At 44.1% G+C, this 15,934-nt stretch overlaps 1 protein-coding gene across 1 annotated transcript in view; it reads left to right on the top strand.

The window, feature by feature from the left end:
• The first annotated feature begins 717 nt into the window (after nt 1-717).
• LOC137625289 (RUN domain-containing protein 1-like) overlaps nt 718-15,934 on the top strand; it is an 80,189-nt gene continuing 64,972 nt past the window's right edge. Inside the window, exon 1 of the mRNA XM_068356098.1 lies at nt 718-894. The gene's annotated coding sequence lies outside the window, so the exon portion shown is untranslated. The remainder of the gene's footprint in view (nt 895-15,934) is intronic.

Raw genomic sequence — 15,934 nt, 5'->3', positions numbered from 1 at the left:
TTAATATATCAAAATATATATGGCTTATTTGGATATATATATATATATATATATATATATATATATATATATATATATATATATATATATATATATATATATATATATATATATATATATATATATGTGTGTGTGTGTGTGTGTGTGTGTGTGCAGCATTTCAAACTTGACTCTCCACAGAGAAAGTAAGCCTACTCAGAATGTATTATTTTAAAAGGACCAATACCGAGAAACTTGGCCCATCCCGACGTTCTCTTTTAACTTACAGCGATATTTAATCGTAGATCGCAGACAAATTCATATTTGAAGCAAAATAAGAACATTAGACGTTTTTCGAAATAATGATATCTCCAATAACAAAAGATTATATAGACACGTCAATCTTATTTAACATGAACGGACCGTATTCACAAAAGAAAAAAAAAGGGTAGCAGACAACAAAATATGGTAATTTTGTTATCACTTCATGCGAGGATCCAATGACGTAGATGAAATCTCTACTTGCGACAGAAAATAACAAAATGGATTAAAAATAGTCTAAATTGTAATAAATTTGTAGTTTTATTTATTCTAAAAACTTTAAATATTATTTTATGATTTTATTGTAATCTAAATTCAAGTTTAAAGCTATTTTAAACAACAATTATTACATATTTTCTATTCATGTTAAAGAAAACGCAGCTCTTTTATACGCACGAGCTGTCACCAACACAATAATGGAACGACAGTGGGATCTGTCAATACGAAATTCTAGAGGCGACTAGGTTGCGTATCGCCAGTCGCACTATTTTACGCAAATCTTCGCCTTGCTATCAGTATTTCTAAACAGTGTATTGAGAAATTCAAGTGGAATGAATCTCTAAGGCTAAAAAGTCACCTGTTTTCACATTTTAAGTAGGTTCTATAAAGTTATAAGGTACTCTACCACTTTACCATCTGTCAAAACCTATGTTGTATGTTTACCAGGTTATGTTAAAATCCATTCCAAAATTAGAAATTGCCGAGGTTATGTAATTATATTTTACGTCTTTTACGCTCAGAAGGTTAATATTGATTAGATAAGGACATTACTTAGTGGACCTCAACTGAACTGAAATATGAAGTACATGGTTTTTGTTTACAGTACGTAACTTACTAGTTTGGGTTAGGCGATGGTTCATAAGAGAACAATATTAGTCAATATATTTTTGTAGCTCGGAAAATATGGCAGTTGCGTTTGTCATTGCCCTGTAATACAGTAAAATGATACTGTTGATTGGTTACTACTGTAACTTTACCTGGAATCGGGTCATAGGGAGGATATAGCCGCCCGGTTTTTAAAGCCGAGAGATCTTAGGTTAGTTTAGATTGGTAACCATAGTCTAGGTCGTATACATGTGTTTGTTTCTCTTGTGTTATGCGATTTGTCCCGTTTAACTTATTCGCATGTTAGTTGTCTTGACGTCGTCGTAACCTTATAAAACATAAACGAACACCAGTAACACTGGTCTTCTCTAGAAGAATCATTGGTTTCTTATTCAATTCTACCTAGGCTATCCTAAAGCTTACCAATTTGATGGCTCTGACACATGACCTGCCTGGCAGATAATTTGCATAAGTCGCGAAAGAGAAACCTCATTGGCCATATTTTTCTTGATTACATTTATCTACTGTTCAGTTGTTTCTTTATCAAGTTCCATTTCTTTTAACCAATCGCGGATGCATGACTCTCTCGTATTTTCACAAACATCTACGAATTAAGTTTTGTGTTATTTTATTTCATTCGTCAGATTATTATTATTATTATTATTATTTGCTAAGCTACAACCCTAGTTGGAATAGCATGATGCTATAAGCCCAGGGGCCCCAACAGGGAAAATAGCCCAGTGAGGAATGGAAACTAGGAAAAATAAAATATTTTAAGAATTGTAACAACATTGAAAAGAATATTTCCTATATAAACTATAAAAACTTTAACAAAACAAGAGGAAGAGAAATAAGATAGAATAGTGTGCTCGAGTGTACCCTTGATCTAGAAAACTCTAACCCTAGAGAGTGGAAGATCATGGTACAGAGGCTATGGCACTACCCAAGACTAGACAACAAAGGTTTGATTTTGGAGTGTCCTTCTCCTAGAAGAACTGGTCACACACTTTAGAATCATGAATTAGATATTTGATTTGCTCTCCTTTGTCAATGGCTACAACAAATTACTACAGGCTTTGTTCTCATCTTAATAATATTATTCATGAATAAAATTGACATTAGTCCATTATCTTTTGAAGTTAAAATTATCCTGTTACTCTCACTACAATACAATATGAGTGATTACTATTTATAGAAAAAAGTATTTGTGACTACAATGCAATAGACACAGTCAGCAATTAATTCTAAATTACAAAAATACACAGAATATTGTTGTGTAAAGTCTACTAATTTAGAAACGCTTTAATTTAATTTGTTCAGTTTCAGCTGACAATTTATAAAGTCTTATAAGAATTTAATCCTCGATACCATCAAGAAAGGTAAATTTCCATATGCAAGAGCATCCAGCAAGTACATCCGCGCTCGAGCTAAACTTGACCAAACCTAGGGTGCCAGGTTTTATCCTGAGCCAGAGAGTAATAAATTGTACTGTGCTTATCACTTAAGTGAGTAATTTCTTGCAGCTATTCATATTCTGTAGTTTTGCCTTTCGTCCATCGCAAACTTTTAAACATAGCTTGAGTAAGCTGGCTTAGCAAAAATGTATTATGTTGATAGTTTACTTTCTCTGTCTTTTTTCTCATTCGTTAGTCCGCAAAACTTTGTAATTAACGACAAGTCATACTTCATTATGAGAGGTTGTTTTGTATTTTAGATTGTTTTTTACTTTGTCTCTTTGTTTTTCAATATTTAACTTAGCCGGTGATTATAATAGCTGCAACTCTGTTGCTCGACAGACAACTCTAAGGTAAAACTCCCCAGCGATCGCTACACAGGTTGCGGGTGTGCCCAACAGCGCCATCTGTCGTCCAGATACCCAGTACTCAATGTAAACAAAGAACTCAATTTTCTCTCTGTCGAGCTATCGACAAGACGTACTTACTCGCTGTTGCTAAACTGGAGTTTTTTCACAACTAATTGGTGAAGTACTTTATTCTAGTTTTGAGCTTTCGCTATGCAGGTGTTTTATCTTCATCTTAAATCTTGAACTCGTTTTGGATAGATTTAATTATGGTGACAAAGAGAGTATGGACTTTCTTTCACTTTTAAATGGCCGACCCTTCCCTTAGACGGAAGTGTGTTTAGGCTTTTAGTAATTATATCACGTTATAGATTTTCCTCTATATATTTTATATCTCTCCGCCTTTATTAGGCCTCTTCGATTAACTTTCCATTTATTATAAACATATAAAAATAATTTTTCAATATTTAACTTAGCCGGTGATTATATAAGCTGCAGCTCTGCTGCTTGACAGAAAACTCTACGGAAAAAATCCGCCAGCGATCGCTATGCAGGTAGGGGGTGTACTTCAACAGCGCCATCTGTCGTGCAGGTACTCAGTACTCATTGTAAACAAAGAACTCAATTTTCTCTCTGTCGTGCTACCGGCAAGACCTACTAATTCGCTGTTGCTAACTGGATTTGTTTTCACAACTATTTGGTGAAGTACACTATTCTAGTTTTGAGCTTTCGCTGTGCAGGCTTTCTCTTCAATAAATCCTTGCATTCTTTTTTTGATATCGGATTATTTGTTGATGACTTTGGATAGTTTTTGAATTCCCCTTTGACCAATTCAAAATGGCTGACCCTTCTCAAGTCCCAAAATTCAGGAAGTGTAATGCTAGGGACTGTTCAAGGCGTCTTCCGAAGGCCTCTATCGATCCTCACACCGTTTGTTCCAATTGTCAGGATAAAACCTGTCAATTGGAAGATCGATGTGAGGAATGCGTTGGGCTTTCGGAATTTGATTTTATCGAATTCCAAAAATATACACGTAGGCTAGAGAGAGATAGAGTCAGGAGAAGTTCATCTCGTTCTGTTGATTTTTCCTCTCCTCATGCCCCACAACCTATTCCTTCCCCTGTAGTGGTTGCTCCCGATAAGCACAGCTCCTCTTGTGTTTACGAGGCTGATGAGGAATGTAGCCAAATTCCTTCATTTAGCGGACATCAGAGCCTCCCTCTATTTGGACGACTGGCTTCTAAGAGCTTCTTCCAGTCGTCGCTGTCTGAAGGATCTAAAGTGGACTCTAGATCTGACCAAGGAATTGGGTCTCCTGGTCAATATGGAAAAGTCTCAAGTGGTCCCATCCCAAACTATTGTGTATTTAGGGATGGAGATTCACAGTCTAGCTTTTCGGGCTTTTCCGTCGGCCCCCAGAACAAGTCAAGCCCAGTTATGCATCCAGAACATGCTGAAGAAGGAACGATGTTCAGTCAGGCAGTGGATGAGTCTGATAGGGACACTATCATCCCTGGAACAGTTCATATCGTTAGGAAGACTACACCTCCGTCCTCTTCAATATCACCAAGCTGTTTACTGGAAAAAGGACAAGACGCTAGAAGCGGTCTCGATCCCCATTTCCGAGAAGATGAAGTCTTCCCTGACTTGGTGGAAGGACAGTATCAGCCTCAGAGAGGGTCTGCCCCTGGCTGTTCAGACTCCCAACCACGTTCTCTTCTCGGACGCATCGGACACGGGCTGGGGCGCGACATTAGACGGTCGGGAATGCTCGGGAACTTGGAACTCGAGTCAAAGGACAATGCATATCAACTGCAAGGAGCTACTGGCAGTTCATCTGGCCTTGAAAAGCTTCAAGTCTCTCCTTCAAGGCAAAGTGGTGGAGGTGAACTCGGACAACACCACGGCTTTGGCGTACATCTCCAAGCAAGGAGGGACCCACTCTATGACGTTGTACGAGATCGCAAGGGACCTCCTCACCTGGTCAAAAGATCTAAACATTTCACTAGTAACGAGGTTCATCCAAGGCAACTTGAATGTCATGGCAGATTGCCTCAGTCGGAAGGGACAAATCATTCCAACAGAATGGACCCTACACAAGGATGTGTGCAAGAGACTTTGGGCCACATGGGGCCAGCCTACCATAGATCTCTTCGCAACCTCGATGACCAAGAGGCTCCCAATATATTGCTCACCAATCCCGGACCCAGCAGCAGTTCATATAGATGCTTTTCTCCTAGATTGGTCACATCTAGACCTATATGCATTCCCCCGTTCAAGATTGTCAACAAGGTACTGCAGAAGTTCGCCTCTCACGAAGGGACAAGGTTGACGCTAGTTGCTCCCCTCTGGCCCGCGAGAGAATGGTTCACCGAGGTACTTCGATGGCTAGTGGACGTTCCCAGAACTCTTCCTCTAAGGGTGGACCCTCTACGTCAGCCACACGTAAAGAAGGTACACCAAGGCCTCCACGCTCTTCGTCTGACTGCCTTCAGACTATCGAAAGACTCTCGAGAGCTAGAGGCTTTTCGAAGGAGGCAGCCAGGGCGATTGCTAGAGCAAGGAGGACATCCACCCTTAGAGTCTACCAATCGAAGTGGGAAGTCTTCCGAAACTGGTGCAAGTCAGTATCTGTATCCTCGACCAGTACCTCTGTAACTCAAATAGCTGACTTCCTTTTATACCTGAGGAAAGAACGATCTCTTTCAGCTCCCACTATCAAGGGTTACAGAAGCATGTTGACATCAGTCTTCCGTCACAGAGGCTTAGATCTTTCCAACAACAAAGATCTACAGGACCTCCTTAAGTCTTTTGAGACCACGAAGGAGCGTCGTTTGGCTACACCTGGTTGGAATTTAGACGTGGTACTAAGATTCCTCATGTCAGAAAGGTTCGAGCCGCTACAATCAGCCTCCTTTAAAGATCTCACTTTAAAGACTCTTTTCCTGGTTTGCTTAGCCACAGCTAAAAGAGTCAGTGAGATTCACGCCTTCAGCAGGAACATCGGATTTTCATCTGAAACGGCTACATGTTCTCTACAACTTGGTTTTCTAGCCAAAAACGAGCTACCCTCTCGTCCTTGGCCGAAATCGTTCGATATTCCAAGCCTATCGAATATGGTTGGAAATGAACTAGAAAGAGTCTTATGCCCTGTGAGAGCTCTTAAGTTCTATTTAAGACGAACTAAACCTTTACGAGGACAGTCAGAAGCTTTATGGTGTTCAGTTAAGAAACCATCTTTGCCTATGTCAAAGAATGCTTTATCCTATTTTATCAGACTGTTAATACGAGAGGCTCATTCCCATCTGAGTGAGGAAGACCAAGCTTTGCTGAAGGTAAGGACACATGAAGTTAGAGCTGTCGCAACTTCAGTGGCCTTTAAACAAAATAGATCTCTGCGAAGTATAATGGACGCAACCTATTGGAGAAGCAAGTCAGTGTTCGCGTCTTTTTATCTTAAAGATGTCCAGTCTCTTTACGAGAACTGCTACACCCTGGGACCATTCGTAGCAGCGAGTGCAGTAGTGGGTGAGGTGTCAACCACTACAATCCCCTAATTCCATAACCTTTTTAATCTTTCTCTTGAAATGTTTTTATTGTTGTTTTAGGGTTGTCCGGAAGGCTAAGAAGCCTTTCGCATCCTGGTTGATTTGGCGGGTGGTCAAATTCTTTTCTTGAGAAGCGCCTAGATTAGAGGTTTTGATGAGGTCCTGTGGTATGGGTTGCAACCCTTCATACTTCAGATCCTAGGGGTCGCTCAGCATCCTAAGAGGATCGCGAGGCTCCGTAAGGAAGACGTACTTAAAAAGGCAGAGTAATTGTTCAAGTCGACTTCCTTACCAGGTACTTATTTATTTTATTTTTGTTATTTTGATAACTTCTAAAATGAAATAAAAAATCCTTAGCTCATAATAATGTAAACATTTATTGCTGGTCTCTACCCACCCCCCTGGGTGTGAATCAGCTTATATAATCACCGGCTAAGTTAAATATTGAAAAATGTTATTTTGATAATAAAATAAATTTTTGAATATACTTACCCGGTGATTATATATTAAAGGACCCTCCCTTCCTCCCCAATAGAGACGCAGTGGACCGAGGAGAAAATTGAGTTCTTTGTTTACAATGAGTACTGAGTACCTGCACGACAGATGGCGCTGTTGAAGTACACCCCCTACCTGCATAGCGATTGCTGGCGGATTTTTTCCGTAGAGTTTTCTGTCGAGCAGCAGAGCTGCAGCTTATATAATCACCGGGTAAGTATATTCAAAAATTTATTTTATTATCAAAATAACATTTTAATGTTTTGTTTATATAGACCTTTCCTGAGAGTAGGCGGTCCTAACTTGGAAACCGAAGTTAATCAACGTTGAGCCCTTTATATCGTAATTAGCTTTTAAAGAGCTAAGGATTTAAAACTTTTTAAATGTAATATTTTATGAAAGAATTTCTTTGATAGTCTTCGTACTGTTTTCAAAGATGAACTAACGTTTAGTTTCTTTTATGCTACGCAGTTGTTGACGTTCAGGACGTTCAACATGCGCTCTATCGTTACGATAGAGAGAGAGTGTATCACGGTTTCACTTTGCAGTAAGAGTAAATCGATTCTGACGTTTTGTTCATTCTTTCTTAGCTTAAATGTTTTAAATTCTATTTTAAAGGAACTTTTTATTTGAAAAACCTTTCAGTTTTTTCCTTTAGTCAAATAACATGTTTTTTTGACGAAATATAATTGGGCTCTTCTCTTAGGTGCGAAATCAAGAGAGAAAGAGAGAGAGAGATAGAGACGGAGGGAGAGAGAGGAGAGAAAACGTTCCGTTCAAGCGGGTAACGTTGCTCTCGAGTTACTCTCGTCCCTAGTCGCTGTACGGGGAGGAAGGATAAAACGTTTTAGTTTTTTATTCTCGTCCCCAGGCTATGTGCGGTGAGAGATTGAAAACGTAGTTATATGAACTAGTGTTTAGTCTCTTTCCCAGCCACTGATTTTTTTTTTTATCTTAAAATATGTTTTCTGTTTTTTGCTGGTATTAATGAGCTTGCATTATACGACTGATTTCGCAATTACTACCTTTTAATGAAGGGTAGAATTGCGTGTTTCAGGTAGAAATCAGTAAAAGTTTCGATTTCAGTGAAATAAGTGCAAAACAGAAAATCGAAGTGATAAAGTGATATGCGCAAAGTGTTACAGTGTTGCGTCCGAGGGTTCGTCTGTTCGTGCCTGTCGTTCACCTAGTCCGGGACCTCTTACATGCTCCCAAGCCCAGGGGAGAAGTAATGTCAAACGACTTATGGGTTCGAGAGGCCTTGACCAACGAACAGACGTTTTCCCTCTATGGTATCGGGTGTATCTTACCAAGATCTCCCCTACCATAAGACGAGAGAGACGTTGTTTCTCCTCGTCATCCGAAGGCTTTTCGCATAAGAAACCTGTCACAAGGTTTCGAAGCCCTTAAGCGAAAGTCAGTCCTTTCAGGACAGGTCCAGCGTCCTGGTTACAACCATTAGGACAGCTCTGACCCTATGCAGTCATCGGATAACTGCTTGCCGCCTAACAAAAGCGTAACACAGACTCCGAGAGTCTTTTTTTGTTGGCAAAGTGTTGCGGTCACAGACGTTACCCTCGTCTCTTACCACAACCATTTCCGTTGATCCTTAATGGGTTGTATGGCAAGACATGCAGTATATGCTTGCCTCCCTTATGGAAGACTATTCTGCCGATTAGTCCGTTGAGTCTAGCCGTTTATCTCATCGATATCCTGGCTTTCAGCCAACCTAACGTGCCTTTGTGCTTACTGTTGACGTTGGCGTAGCTTAGTCACGTCAGTCAGGTTGTTTAGAACCACACTCGATGCGGTCTCGTGTGGTTTTTCAGCCGCATTTGGACGTTAGGCCACTTGCTGATGCTCCCATAGACGTTCACTAACAATCGGAGTTGACTTGTTTTGACGCTGTGCGTCAACCTCCGCATTCTAGAGTTGTTTTGACTGCTCAGTCTAGGCAGTCAAAGCAGTCTCGAGTGGACGCTGTGCGTCCTCACGCACCTGTTGTGGTTGACAGTTCAGTTGTTGACAGTTCACAGACTGTCAAGCAGTTACATGACGTTGCGTTCTGGTCCGCTACTAATGCACCAGTGAGTGTGGACTCTGCTTGTAAAGCATTGCCACCACGGTAGGTCTCTCCCTTGCTTGAGACTCAGCTTTTATCGGACAAAGTTCCTGTAGATGAGGAAGTTGCTGTTCCCCCTCCTACTGATATTCCCTTGAGGACTCTGTCAGATGGAGAGGAGCCTAAAGCTGCTTAGCCTCCTATGGACTTTAATTAAATCATGATGATTTTTTTAAGGATCTTTGTCCGGATCTTTTTGTAACTGCTGCTCCTCGTTCGCCTAAACGTCAGAGCTTACACTAGGCCTAGCTACTTCGAAGCCGTTGTTTTTAAGCTAGTGCTCTCTCGCTCTCGTAGAGAGCTTTACGTTGGCTAGGCGACTGGTTTTTCACCAGGAGGAGTTTGGGGGATACAGCCTTTGCTTTCCCTTCTTTTAAACTGATTTATAGAGCGAGAGTCTGATATGACACGAGAGAAGTTCTCGGCTTGGGAGTTCATGCCTTTGCCCAGATAGACTTCTCAATTCTCGTAGACTCTCCCTGGCGCCTGGCCAGGAGACGCTCCAAGTTGTTTACAGGTCAACTGCACAGCTGTTTTCGAGCCTTTGAAGTTTTGCTGTACAATTATGTCACGCATAACAAGGCTTTCAGGGATGGTAAACGGTACCGCCTCAGTCGCTAACCCCGTCTGTTGCCACACCTGCTCCCGTAGACCCTAAATGGGCTTTGCTGCAAGACATGCAGTCCAAGCTTGCGTCCTTGATAGAGGACTTTAATGCGGAGAAGGTTGCTACTGAACCTTCTGGCCAACAACCTTCCAACCGGTCGGTTGTGCGCCCTGTTGACGCTGAGGTAACCTACTCGCGTCTGCCAGTTGAGGTGGTTCCTCCACCGATGCGACCCAGTGTGGGTTGCCAGCCGCACGTTGACGTTAAGCGACGCTCGGAGGTGGTTGTTGACGTTCAGGACATTCAACAACCAGCAGAGGTGACTTGTTTTGACGCAGTGCGTCAACCTCAGCAACCCGGTAGGGTGTTGACTGCACAACCCAGACGGTCTAGACATTCTCGGGTTGACGCTGTGCTTCCTCGCGCACCCATGGTTGTTGACAGTTCACAGACTGTGCAGCAGTTCCATGATATTGCGTCCGGCTCCGTCACGCATCCACCAGTGCGACCGGACTCAGCGAGCCAGACGTTGCCCACTCCGTTGCCATTTCCTCATCAGTTTTCGGATGAGGAACCCTCTGATGAGGACGTTGCTGAACAACAAGACGATCAGCCCCCAGAATAGATCAAGCCCTGCTATCCATCCAGAAGATGCTGAAGAAGGAACGCTGCTCAGTCAGGCTGTGGATGAGTCTGGTAGGGACGCTGTCATCCGTGGAACAATTTGTGTCACTAGGAAGACTACACCTCCGTCCTCTTCAATACCATCTAGCATTTCACTGGAAAAAGAACTAGACGCTAGAAGCGGTCTCGATCCCGGTTTCCGAAAAGATAAAGTCTTGTCTGACTTGGTGGAAGGACAATATCAACCTAAGAGAGGGTCTTCCCCTGGCTGTTCAGACTCCCAACCACGTTCTCTTCTCGGACGCATCGGACGTGGGCTGGGGCGCGACACTAGACGGTCTGGAATGCTCAGGACTGTGGAACTCGAGTCAGAGGAGCATGCATATCAACTGCAAGGAGCTGTTGGCAGTACATCTGGCCTTGAAAAGCTTCAAGTCTCTCCTTCGAGGCAAAGTGGTGGAAGTTAACTCGGACATCACCACGGCCTTGGCGTACATCTCCAAACAAGGAGGTACCCACTCACTGACATTGTACGAGATCGCAAGGAACCTGCTCACCTGGTCAAAAGGTCTAAACATATCGCTAGTAACGAGGTTCATCCAAGGCAACTTGAATGTCATGGCAGATTGTCTCAGTCGGAAGGGACAAGTCATTCCAACAGAATGGACCCTCCACAAGGATGTATGCAAGAGACTTTGGGCCACTTGGGGCCAGCCAACCATAGATCTCTTTGCAACCTCGATGACCAAGAGGCTCCCAATATATTGTTCACCAATTCCGGACCCAGCAGCAGTTCATATAGATGCCTTTCTCCTAGATTGGTCACATCTAGATCTATACGCATTCCCACCGTTCAAGATTGTCAACAAGGTACTGCAGAAGTTCGCCTCTCACGAAGGGACAAGGTTGACGCTAGTTGCTCCCCTCTGGCCCGCGAGAGAATGGTTCACCGAGGTACTTCGATGGCTAGTAGACGTTCCCAGAACTCTTCCTCTAAGGGTGGACCTTCTACGTCAGCCACACGTAAAGAAGGTACACCAAAGCCTCCACGCTCTTCGTCTGACTGCCTTCAGACTATCGAAAGACTCTCGAGAGCTAGAGGCTTTTCGAAGGAGGCAGCCAGGGCGATTGCTAGAGCAAGGAGAACATCCACCCTTAGAGTCTACCAATCGAAGTGGGAAGTCTTCCGAAACTGGTGCAAGTCAGTATCTGTATCCTCGACCAGTACCTCTGTAACTCAAATAGCTGACTTCCTCTTATACCTGAGGAAAGAACGATCTCTTTCAGCTCCCACTATCAAGGGTTACAGAAGCATGTTGGCATCAGTCTTCCGTCACAGAGGCTTAGATCTTTCCAACAATAAAGATCTACAGGACCTCCTTAAGTCTTTTGAGACCACGAAGGAGCGTCGTTTGGTTACACCTGGTTGGAATTTAGACGTGGTACTAAGATTCCTTATGTCAGACAGGTTCGAGCCGCTACAATCAGCCTCCCTGAAAGATCTCACCTTAAAGACTCTTTTCCTGGTATGCTTAGCCACAGCTAAAAGAGTCAGTGAGATTCATGCCTTCAGCAAGAACATCGGATTTTCGTCAGAAAAAGCTACATGTTCACTACAACTTGGTTTTCTAGCCAAAAACGAGCTGCCTTCTCGACCTTGGCCGAAATCGTTCGATATTCCAAGCTTATCGAATATGGTTGGCAATGAACTAGAAAGAGTCTTATGCCCTGTGAGAGCTCTTAAGTTCTATTTAAAACGAACTAAACCTTTACGAGGCCTGTCTGAAGCTTTATGGTGTTCAGTTAAGAAACCATCTTTGCCTATGTCAAAGAATGCTTTATCCTATTTTATCAGACTGTTAATACGAGAAGCTCATTCCCATCTGAGTGAGGAAGACCAAGCTTTGCTGAAGGTAAGGACACATGAAGTTAGAGCTGTCGCAACTTCCGTGGCCTTTAAACAAAATAGATCTCTGCGAAGTATAATGGACGCAACCTATTGGAAAAGCAAGTCAGTGTTCGCGTCTTTTTATCTTAAGGATGTCCAGTCTCTTTACGAGAACTGCTACACACTGGGACCATTCGTAGCAGCGAGTGCAGTAGTGGGTGAGGGCTCAACCACTACAATTCCCTAATTCCATAACCTTTTTAATCTTTCTCTTGAAATGTTTTTATTGTTGTTTTTTGGGTTGTCCGGAAGGCTAAGAAGCCTTTCGCATCCTAGTTGATTTGGCGGGTGGTCAAAATCATTTCTTGAGAGCGCCTAGATTAGAGGTTTTGATGAGGTCCTGTGGTATGGGTTGCAACCCTTGATACTTCAGATCCTAGGGGTCGATCAGCATCCTAAGAGGATCGCGAGGCTCCGTAAGGAAGACGTACTTAAAAAGGCAGAGTAATTGTTCAAGTCGACTTCCTTACCAGGTACCTATTTATTTTGTTTTTGTTATTTTGATAACTTCTAAAATGAAATAAAAACTCTTAGCTCATAATAATGTAAACATATTTTGCTGGTCTCTACCCACCCCCCTGGGTGTGAATCAGCTATTATACTGTAATCACCGGCTAAGTTAAATATTGAAAAATGTTATTTTGATAATAAAATAAATTTTTGAATATACTTACCCGGTGATTATAAATTAAAGGACCCTCCCTTCCTCCCCAATAGAGACGCAGTGGAACGAGGAGAAAATTGAGTTCTTTGTTTACATTGAGTACTGGGTATCTGGACGACAGATGGCGCTGTTGGGCACACCCGCAACCTGTGTAGCGATCGCTGGCGAGTTTTAACTTAGAGTTGTCTGTCGAGCAACAGAGTTGCAGCTATTATAATCACCGGGTAAGTATATTCAAAAATTTATTTTATTATCAAAATAACATTTGTTCCGTAACCGAAATACAAACCACGCTATTTACAAAGGGTTATTACTTTTAGCGTAGCTGAAATGGCGAGCCATTAGAATTTAACGAGGGTGTATTACCCCCGCGCTAGTTAGCGGGGGGGTAGGGGAGTGGTAGCTAGCTACCCCTCCTCCCCCTCACACACAGGTGAATACTCACTTTCACTTTTGGCTCGGACTGTGACAGACGTCTCTGTCTTGGTCCTCGCTTGGCAGCCTTTGTCTGTTTTGTCTTTACTTAATCGCTTACTTTTCTTTTACTCAATATATATGTAAACATGTTTTCATGTTTGTATATATATTTGAGTATAGAAATAAGTAAGTTTCCTTTTCAGATGTGTGTGTGTAGTGTACGATATCTACGTGGAGGCCTCGGCAGTTAGGCCACCACGGCCTAATTTTATGGGTTGCGATCGAGTTTGACTTCGGTCTTTCTCTCTCTCTCTCTCTCTTGAGGTCGTTCACCCTTTTACTATGTTTTACTACGCCCTTGTAGCTTCCTTCCCGTGTGGGTGGGGTTGCTACGCCGTACATTTTGTCTCAATTAGTTTATGAATCTAATTGTAGTTGTTAATTTTTCAGCTTGTAGAACGATTCCTTTCGGGGTTTTCGTTTTTTTCTTTAGTGTTCATTCATTTTTAAATTACATAATTACATAGTTACATAATTATAATTGTTATAATTCTGTTTTGGTTACAGCTCTCCTTCCGCGAGTGTAAGTGGTTGTGAGGGCACGTGCCTGTTGTGTAATTCTTGTTCCTTTTCCTCGGGATTCCTCTTCGGAGCCTTCCCGGGGGAATGAATGTGTACTAATATTATTTGTTTTATTTTTTTACAGTTACCGATCTAGTTCGTTTCTGTAATATAGCAACGGTGTGAGCTGTCTGGTTGAGTCCTGGGGATTCGGCTGTTGCTGCCTCCCCCCTTGTATTGTCGTCAGGGGCGTGTCTCCTTCTACTGGTAGTACTCCCGTGTCGACGGACAGCTCTCCAGTTCATTTTAGAACAGTCAGGAGGCTTGCCTCCTTGGGCGGATAACTTTCCTTCCGAGGGAAGTTTTTTCCTGTCCAGGCTTGAGCTTTTCCTCTTTTGGGGGGTTCTTCTCTTGCCTTTTTTTCGTGCGACTATGCTCTTGGTGCTGAGCGGTCGCACCTGCAGTTTCGCTCAAGGGGCTTGGCAACTGCAGGAGCTCCTCTTCGGAGGATTGCCCCTTTTAGGTCACTGGCTGACCAGTCTCTTCCACGAAGTGTTTCTCTTTCGTTCGCGAGAGAGTACACTCATAGAGACTCCTCTTCGGAGGTTTCTTCTGTTGCTGTTGCTGTTGGCCTCCCTCGCCGTAAGGCCCTCCGTCCGCCTCGTCGTAAGGGCCTCTCATCTCCCTATAAGGGTGCTTGAGGCGCCTTTTTGAATCTCCGTTTGCAGCCTACAACTTCTTTTTCTCGATCTTCCGTCTTGGTGCAGATGGACAGCAGCCTAATCCCGTCTTCCGACGGGCAACGGTCTTCCCGACGGACAACGGTCTTCCCGACGGACAGCGGTCTTCCGACGGACATCAGTCTCCCGGCGGACAACGATCCCTTCGGGGCAAAGGGTTGCCCCCACGGGGGTTCTTCCCTTGCGTGTCAGGGTTTCCCTGCGCGCCCTTCTGTTCGTCAGCGCTCTCCTGTTCGTCAGCGCTTTCAAGATGATCTTCCCTGCGGTTCCTGTTACGTGCCCTGTGCGCCCACGTTCGCCCTCGCGATCTAGAACTTCGGTTCAGGTCGGGGTCAAGGACTCTTCTTTGCGCAGGCTTCCACGCGTAGCCTTCTGCTCGGCAGCGATCATCAGCTCGTCAGCGATCATCAGCTCGCCAGCGATCGTCAGCTCGTCAGCGATCATCAGCTCGCCAGCGATCTCCGGATCGCCCACGTGTGTTACAGCTGGCACGCCAACGTTCTCCAACACTTCTGGAGGAACATGGTTCGCCAGCTACTAGCTCAACTGCGGATGCTGATCGCCATCGCGCGACCCTCAACTGCAGATGCTGATCGCCATCGCGCGACCCTCAACTGCGGATGCTGATCGCCATCGCGCGACCCTCAACTGCGGATGCTGATCGCCATCGCGCGACCCTCAACTGCGGATGCTGATCGCCATCGCGCGACCCTCAACTGCGGATGCTGATCGCCATCGCGCGACCCTCAACTGCGGATGCTGATCGCCATCGCGCGACCCTCAACTGCGGATGCTGATCGCCATCGCGCGACCCTCAACTGCGGATGCTGATCGCCATCGCGCGACCCTCAAACTGCGGATGCTGATCGCCATCGCGCGACCCTCAACTGCGGATGCTTGATCGCCATCGCGCGACCCTCAACTGCGGATGCTGATCGCCATCGCATGCTGCTCGCCATCGCACAACCCTGAACGATTGCCCGCTTACGCATGCTGCTCCTCATCGCACAACCCTGAACGATCGCCCTCTTGCGGATGCTGATCACCATCGCACCCTTTCACGCGATCATTCACCTGCGCATGCTGCTCGCCATCGCACAACCCTGAACGATTGCCCGCTTACGCATGCTGCTCCTCATCGCACAACCCTGAACGATCGCCCTCTTGCGGATGCTGATCACCATCGCACCCTTTCACGCGATCATTCACCTGCGCATGCTGCTCGCCATCGCACAACCCTGAACGATTGCCCGCTTACGCATGCTGCTCCTCATCGCACCAC

Source organism: Palaemon carinicauda, chromosome 32 (genome assembly GCF_036898095.1).
Source record: "Palaemon carinicauda isolate YSFRI2023 chromosome 32, ASM3689809v2, whole genome shotgun sequence".
Lineage (NCBI taxonomy): Eukaryota > Metazoa > Arthropoda > Malacostraca > Decapoda > Palaemonidae > Palaemon > Palaemon carinicauda.
The sequence above is the reverse complement of the archived record's forward strand: the minus strand, read 5'-3'. Positions and strand labels throughout refer to the sequence as shown.